This window comes from Rattus norvegicus, chromosome 7 (genome assembly GCF_036323735.1).
Source record: "Rattus norvegicus strain BN/NHsdMcwi chromosome 7, GRCr8, whole genome shotgun sequence".
Classification (NCBI taxonomy): Eukaryota; Metazoa; Chordata; class Mammalia; order Rodentia; family Muridae; genus Rattus; species Rattus norvegicus.
Window position 1 is genome coordinate 108553979 of NC_086025.1, and position 8567 is coordinate 108562545.

An 8567-nucleotide genomic window follows, 5' to 3' on the forward strand; every position below is an offset into this window, starting at 1 on the left:
TGAGCCAGCTGGGAAACATAAATTATGCAGGGTCAGGGGGGACCAGCAGTTAAGAAAATGGTAGAAGCTGAGTATGGTGGCTTGTTCGTACAATCTCAGCACTTGGAGGAGCTCTGGGATAGATCTCGAGACTTTGTTTCTAAACCAAGGGTACATATATATAGCTCGTTGGTAGATCCTAACGAGTACAAAGTCCAAGAGACAATTCCCAGTATTACACAAAACAATAACAAACAGGCAGAAGGGGAACGTCATCTACACAAGAGTATTCCACCAGCTGCTTAGTTATGCGGCATCCCGCCTAGGAAAGAACAGAGTAGTAACTCAGCAATGGCTGTGTTCAGTGACTTTGCTCTGAAGAGCATGCCATGGGGACATAGAAAGACAACATCCGGGAGGCAGATGGCATTCTGGGGACTGAAGTCAAATCCACAGTGACACGTCTTGCAAGTAAGGAGCCACTGGAAAAGGCATATTCCTTCTGTCTCCTCCTATTGTCTCAGAACCTCCGACTGGACTAACCACATTACCACCCTGAGGGACATTTCAGTACTAGCAGTACTGGCTGGCGGCTGACAAGAGCCTAGGAAACCAAACGAAGTCATCTCCAGTCACCTCTTTCCAGAGGAGGCAAGGGGTTCATGCCGACTGTGTTAGGTGGGACCCTCAGTAGGATTCTGGAGCAGAAAAAGGATATTGGGGAAAACAAAAAAAACCTGCATAGAAATGTAGGCCAGTACCACGTCATTAACCTAAATCACAGACCACAGGGATCTAAGGGGAAGGGATAGGGAAACCTGGGACTGAGGAATGTGGAGACCAGGTAGCCATACTGTCTTTTCAAGTTCTTTGTGAATCTACAAATATTACAAAAGGGAAAGATGATGTTAAAATGTGGTGATGCCTATGGAAGGCCAGGGACTCAAGGTATGTTTTGTGTTCTTAAAGGAGCTATGGGCAACCACTACCCTTCCCATATCCAAACAAGTTCCAGTGGGAGCGGCTGCAGCCCTAGCAGCCAGAAGCTTCCTCAGAAGTGGTTTTGTTCTGCAGGTAGCGACAGGATCTCTCCAGAAGCCTGAAGAGGGCAAAGATATTGTTTGTTTTACCAGATAAGACGCTGAGATAATGAAGTGCAGGCCACAATTCAGACCGTCACTCATTAATCCATAATGAGTCTCATGACTTCCAGGCACGCTTGAACCAAGGGCCTGGTCTCACTGGCCCTGACCTTGGTCACACCCTAAGCATCTATCCTGGTCAAAGCTGAGCCCTGATCTTGATGAGAGCTGTTGTCTGTCACAACACACACTGAGCCTCGATCCAGGTCAGAGATGAGCACTGGGCCTCATTATTTCCTGAGTGTTGATTCTGTTTATATACACCGAGTTCTGATCTCGGTCAGACTCTTGAGTTCTTATCCTGGTCACATATTGGCCCTGATCTTTGTCACACAGAAGCCTGGCCTAGGTCACGGAGATTGGGAGGTGTTATCTCAGATCTCAGAAGAGAGCTGGGAAGAGACACAGGCATATAGAGTGCCCCACAAAGGGCTAAATGGCAGCTGGGACTTAGATTATGAGGTTCTGAACAAGCTCAGTGACTGGCCGAAAGTTTGTCCAGGGGAATCTGCATGCTCACTCCTAGCCAACCTTGTTTTATCTCCTCTTTCCTACATCTTGGCTGCCTTCTGTCTTCCTGTAGGGGTGGACACAACCTTCTCCCAGCCTATCCTAAGGGATCCTGCCTTAGTTCCGGGTTCACTCAATGCCATAATTGCTACACTGGCTACTGCCTGCCCAGGCATGTCCTAGCTGCTTACTCCCAGAGCATTGCTGGTTTCTGGTGGGGAGACAGGGGCAGGAGGCAAAGACATAGGTAATTTGTTCCTGGTGCCTGGGGTGTCTGGCTGCACCAGTTCTGACCAGTCTGACCAGCCAGAGCTGGAAGACAGGGATGCCTGTGCTTTTGACTGGGAAGTAGCTGGTATTTTTTTCAGGAGACAGCTACGTAAACAAGGGCCCTCTGCCTGCCCTCCGAGTTTCCAGCACTTTTTGGGGTGACCTGACAGTTGATTGATACACAGGCTGTTCCTGTAGGACTCTTCAGACAGGGACCATGAAGGTAGGCTAGGAAAGGTAACAGCCAGGGCAAAAATCTTGGTAAATGAAGCTGTGACTACTTAGAGGACCTTCGCCTGGGTTCCCTTTTCGGGTTACGGTATGGTACCCATTGTGTTTCTTTACCCATTGCCAGATAAAATGTTGGCCCCTCCTGGTCAGGGCATTGGATTATAGGCTACGTATGCAAGGCTGAGGGACTGGTGGTACCATGGAACTCCAGACTCTCCCTCTAGCATCCCCTGCTGGCCAAGCGAAGCATGGCTTGTGGAGACACTGAGCCGAAGCTGTGTGTGAGCAAAGCTGAAGCTAGAGCTTGGCTATCAGCAGTCTGAGTGGGCAACCCATTGCTGCTCCAAGCTTCAAGAGTGAAGTCCCAGCCACTGCCCCTTTGGACTCAGCCCATTAGTCACCAAGTGAGGTGTTAATTGATTTTCTATGGCTGTGACAAAATAACCAAAACAAACCGGTTACTCGGAAGAGCAAAGGCTTACTTTGGCTCAAAATTTCAGAGTCTTTGGTCACTGTTCAGATGGTTGCATGGGTGTTGGCTCTGTGGCAAGATAAAATCATAGCAGGAAGGCATGGTGGATGGAAACTGCTCATCAATCTTATAGAGACAAGGAAAGTAGGGAAACCTATACAAAGAGGGTCTGGGGATCCCTCAAAGTCATACCCTCAGTGACCTGCTCCCTCAGTGGCCTCCTAGCAGTTCATTCAACTGTGAACATATCAGCAGATTAATCACTGATGAAGCTAGCACCCTCATGATCTAATTCATCTACCACTAGCTGGAGACCCAGCCTTTAACACATGAGCCTTTGTGGGGCGTGCTTGTTTCCAAACAATAGCTCCCCCAACTTTCAGCAGATGACTGCCATGCTACTATCTGTGGATAACTGGTCAAAGCAGGGGTCCAACATCTCAGATGCCCCCACGCCCCACACTCTAGGGACCTCTCTCTTGTACCCACTAGCCTGCATCATGGCCCTACCGACCTCATTCTCACATCCTCCCGTCTTTCACAAGTATTTCCCCAAAATGGCAGCTGAATCACGGCACTTGATGTGAGCTAACAGAAAGGACACTCTATGTCTTTCTACAGGCATGTGGAGAGTGAAGATTTGTCTGCTACTGGCCAGCTATTAGCTACTCACGCTATTCAGAATTCTGTGTTCTGACTTCATGAGCCTGGAAGCTCAGGGCCCCAGGTAAGCTGGCCACCAGGTCATGAATGCGTTTTCTCCTACATATCTTATATTTTAGGATTAATTTACTTTTATTTTAAGTATATGGGTTTTACCTGAATGTATGGACGTGCGTGCCTGGTACCGTCAGAGATCAAAAGACGGTCCCAGGGAGTGAAGTTAGAGACAACTGTGATCTGTCACATCATGTGGGTGCTGAAGCCCAATGCCATTTGCCAGTCCTCTCTTCAAGAGCAGTAAGTGCTCTTAACCACTGAGCCAATCTCTCCAGTCTGTCTACCTTACTTTTTAAGACAGAGTCTCTAACAAACCCAGAACTACCAGATTTAGCTAGCCAGTGAGCCATAGGGACTTCCAGATCTCCGTCCCACAGATGTGGGAGTTGCAGGCATGTACCCACCACAGTTTGTACAATGGTGCTGGGCATCTAAAATTAGGTCCTCGGGCACTTTATGGACTGAGGCATCACTCCAGCTCCTTGTCACCTACTTACATCCGGACAATAAAACAACAACAACAAATGAAACCAGGGACGACCTGATCTCAGCATCTGTCCATTTTCATGATCTCTTCGTTTTTCTTTTACTCTGATAAAGACGATGACTAAAAGCAATTTGTGAGGAAAAGGGTTGACTTCATCCTAAGGCTTGTGTCTCTTCATGAAGGAAAATCTGGATAAGAAGTCAAGGCAGGCACCTAGGAGCAGGAGTGGAAGCAGAGACCATGGAGGGATGCTGCTTCCTGGTTTGTTCTTCTTGGCTTGCTCTTTATGCTATCTTGTACTTACCAGATCCACCTACCCAGCAGTGCCACTGCCCACAGTGGACAGGACCCTTCCACAGGAATCATTAAAAACAAACAAACAGACAACAACAAACACCCTAGCCATGTCTGATGGAGGCATTTTCTCAATTTAAGTTCCCTTTTCCCAGATTACCCTAGCTTGTGTCAGGTTGACAAAAATCTAATAAGCACGCATAGTATACATATTTCCACCTTCCAGTGTCTGAAGATAGGGTTGAAGAGGTCCCACAGCTTACCAATTTAGACACAGACAGCATCAAGTGCACCGTTCGCAGTGTGAGGGAGACAAGGAATCAGAAAGGCTAAGGCTTTAGTGCTGCTTTTGTGTGCTAGAGTCAAACTGGTATTTTACTTTCAATAGTGAGTTTTTTAGCCAAAGCTCATGAAAAAGTCCTCGAAAGTCTTACAGGCTTCTATGATCTAGGGCCAGTTAACTTCGGCCTTTTAGACTCAGCTCATGATACTCTGGCCCTACTCTGCAGAGTCAAGACATACTGTTAGGGTTCCAGCTTAGAAAAGCAAATAGATTGGACAGAAGCAGGGACAGATATGAGGGGAAGCGAGGGGAGGGAAGGAGGATAAGAGGTAGGGGAAAGGGCAGAGAGCCCAGGAAGCCATGCCCTGCCATGCTATGCATAGGATTTTAACCATCTGTTGCACTTTGAACCTTAACGACTTAGCTTTTCTAACAGTTGCAAAGGTGGGGAGACTGGGAAACCTCATGACTCTGAGACTTGTCCTTCTGTCGCGCTAGCAGGGCCATCGTGATCACAGCCATCGCAGGCATCCAAGGACCATCTGCAGCCTGCTGATTAATTATCCACGGTGTAGCAGGGCGATGGTTGGTTTGGCCTCTCATTCATCCATCAAAAGGACACCTGGCTCATTTCTAGTTTGGGGCAATTACTACTGGTGCAACTGTGGACATCCACATACAGGTTTTACATGAATGACTGAACCTTTCTCTCTCTAAGATAAACACTCAAGAGTCAATTACTGTCGTTCATATGGTAAACGTTCTGTACTTGTTTTTGTTTCAAGGCAGTTCTTTTGATTAAGCTGTTTGCTCGTTTGGTGCTCAAAAGCCACATACCATCTTGGTTAATTTTGTTTCATTCCATCATGGGGCCGGATGCTGAACACTACTATCCCAGCCATCGATCTCCACTAATGTTTGCCTTATACATTTCGAGGTGCTGTTAATGGATGCAGGCACATGTAGGAGTCTGTCTCCCCGTGGGATTTACTCTTTGGCAACTGTAGAGAGCTTCCAGCTACGGTCACAAGAGTGAGAGCAGAAACTCTCCCTCACTTCTTTTGTTTAATGTCTGCACAGAGTGCCAAACAAGGCTGACTCACCTCTATCTCCTCATCCCACCTTTAAATATTCACTTGACAGTCCCAGGCTAAGCCAATAGCATGTCTATAAGGCTCTAGGTGAAAGCAGAGATGGGCAAGGCCTGGGAGAACGCCCTGTGCCTTTTATCCCCCAGCTGTTCTCCAACATGTTCTTTTCTTCTCTCTTACCGACACTGTGTTGTGAGTACCCAGACTTGGTTCACAGTCTCCCTGAAACCCTAAACCTGATTCCTTAGAACCCAGATCTACCATGGGTCACCTCCCTCCAACCTGTGTTCCTTGTCAGGGTCTGTGTCTACCCTCTTATTTTATAGCTCAGAAGTTGAACTCCCTTTTTCTCATTCCCCACTCCAACCCCTTCCAGCACAGACTACAACCACCCTGGGTTCCTGAAGCTTAGACTCCATTCCTGTGACTCAGGTCACCTGACCCCAGCTGCAGTCAGCACTCCTCCACAGAAGTCCAGCTACTTGCAAAATGCAAAATGAGTTTGATGAATTGGTCTCAACTTTGTAACTCCAAAGGGATTGGGTCAGGTCACTCTTGCTACCTCCCTGGCTGGGGCCTGCAGACTCATTACAGAAATGTCATTTCTCAGTGGCATTTTATGTATTTAACTGTATCAGAATAGAGCATAAATCTTCCTTAAAACGTGTGAAATCCAAGTTTTATGTCCATAAATAAGCTTTCTTGGAAGAAATAATGTCTATTGCTTTTCATTATTGTGGCCTCTTGGAACAATGCTTGTCCATACACCAAGCCCTTCCTCTGCTAACTGTGCAGGCCCGTGTAGTTCTTTGCTATGTTAAATGCTCTGCCCAATTCCTTAATTCTATACACTAGATTATGTCCTGAAGACCTTTCTTTTTTTTTACTATATATATCATGGTCTTTGGGAGGGGAAGAGGAGGAGAGGGATGCAGAGAGGGTCAAACTGTTAAGTATTTATTTCATGGTTAATTATGTGATTGCCAGTGCCTGAGGCCTTGGGTCCCTTGAAGCTAGAAATCTGACAGACATGAATGCTTAGGTTCTTTGGAAGACCAGTAAGCATTCTTAAGCACTGAGCCGTTTCTACAGTCTCTAACAATGTTCTTATAAGAAACCCACTCCTGTGATAACACGAGTCCATTCATGGAGGAGAGCTCTAGACCTAATCGATCTTTCTGCAATGCCCACTCCAACACACAGCACTTAAACGCCAGGCAGGAAGTTTCAAACATCTGCAATTTGGGAACACATCTAAACAGAAGCTGTGCTGTAGATTCTGTCATTTCTAGGCAAGTGCATCTAGGGAACTCCAGAGGACATCCTTTACCTTCTGAAGTCTGAAGACTGAGAACAGCTCATCACCTCCTTACATTTATTTTTTTTCAATTAATTTGTGTGTTGTTGTTGTTGGTGGTGGTGGTGCTGCTACTGCTGCTGCTCTCTCTCTCTCTCTCTCTCTCTCTCTCTCTCTCTCTCTCTCTCTGTGTGTGTGTGTGTGTGTGTGTGTGTGTCCTCCTATGTTTATGAGCATGCAGAGACCAAAGGAGAGTGACAGGTGTCCTGAAATATCACTCTCTCTACTTGCCTCATTCTTTCAGGACATGGTCTTTTGCTGAGGCTGAAGGTAGGCTGCGGGCTAGCAAGCCCCAGGGATTCACCTGGCTCCACCCAACACAGACTGGACATATAGATGCCCACAGCACATCTGGAGATTTTTTTTTTTACTTAGGTGCTGGGAATGTGAACTAAAGTCCTCCTGTTTGGCTAGCAAGTAGTCTCATGTGCTGTAGGAGTTCTTTCTTTCCTTCCTTCCTCCTTTCTTTCTTTCTTTCTTTCTTTCTTTCTTTCTTTCTTTCTTTCTCAACCCAAGCTAGAGTCACCTGAAAGAGGAACCTCAATTAAGAAGAAGTCTCAAGAGATAGAAGAGAGAATCTCAGGAGCAGAAGATTCCATAGAAATCATCGACACAACGGACAAAGATAATGTAAAACGGAAAAAGCTACTGGTCCAAAACATACAGGAAATCCAGGACATAAAGAGAAGATCAAACCTAAGGATAATAGGTATAGAAGAGAGTGAAGATTCCCAGCTCAAAGGACCAGTAAATATCTTCAACAAAATTTTAGAAGAAAACTTCCCTAACCTAAAGAAAGAGATGCCCATAAACATACAAGAAGCCTACAGAACTCCAAATAGATTGGACCAGAAAAGAGACTCCTCCCATCACATAATAGTCAAAACACAAAATGCACAAAACAAAGAAAGAATATTAAAAACAGTAAGGGAAAAAAGAAAGTAACATATAAAGGCAGACCTATCAGAATCACACCAGACTTCTCACCAGAGACTATGAAAGCCAGAAGATCCTGGACAGATGTCATACAGACCCTAAGAGAACACAAATGCCAGCCCAGGTTACTGTATCCAGAAAACTCTCAATTAACATAGATGGAGAAACCAACATATTCCATAACAAAACCAAATTTACACAATATCTTTCTACAAATCCAGCACTACAAAGGATAATTAATGGTAAAGCCCAACACAAGGAGGCAAGCTACACCCTAGAAAAAGCAAGAAACTAATCGTCTTGGCAACAAAACAAAGAGAAGAAAAGCACACAAACCTAATCTCACATCCAAATATGAATATAACAGGAAGCAATAATCACTATTCCTTAATATCTCTCAACATCAATGGTCTCAACTCCCCAATAAAAAGACATAGATTAACAAACTGGATACGCAATGAGGACCCTGCATTCTGCTGCCTACAGGAAACACACCTCAGAGACAAAGACAGACACTTCCTCAGAGTGAAAGGCTAGAAAACAACTTTCCAAGCAAATGGTCTGAAGAAGCAAGCTGGAGTACTCATTCTAAATTGAATAAAATCGATTTTCAACTAAAAGTCATTAAAAAAGATAAGGAAGGACACTTCATATTCATCAAAGGAAAAATCCACCAAGATGAACTCTCAATACTAAATATCTATGCTCCAAATACAAGGGCACCTACATACATGAAAGAAACCTTACTAAAGCTCAAAGCACACATTGAACCTCACACAATAATAGTAGGAGATT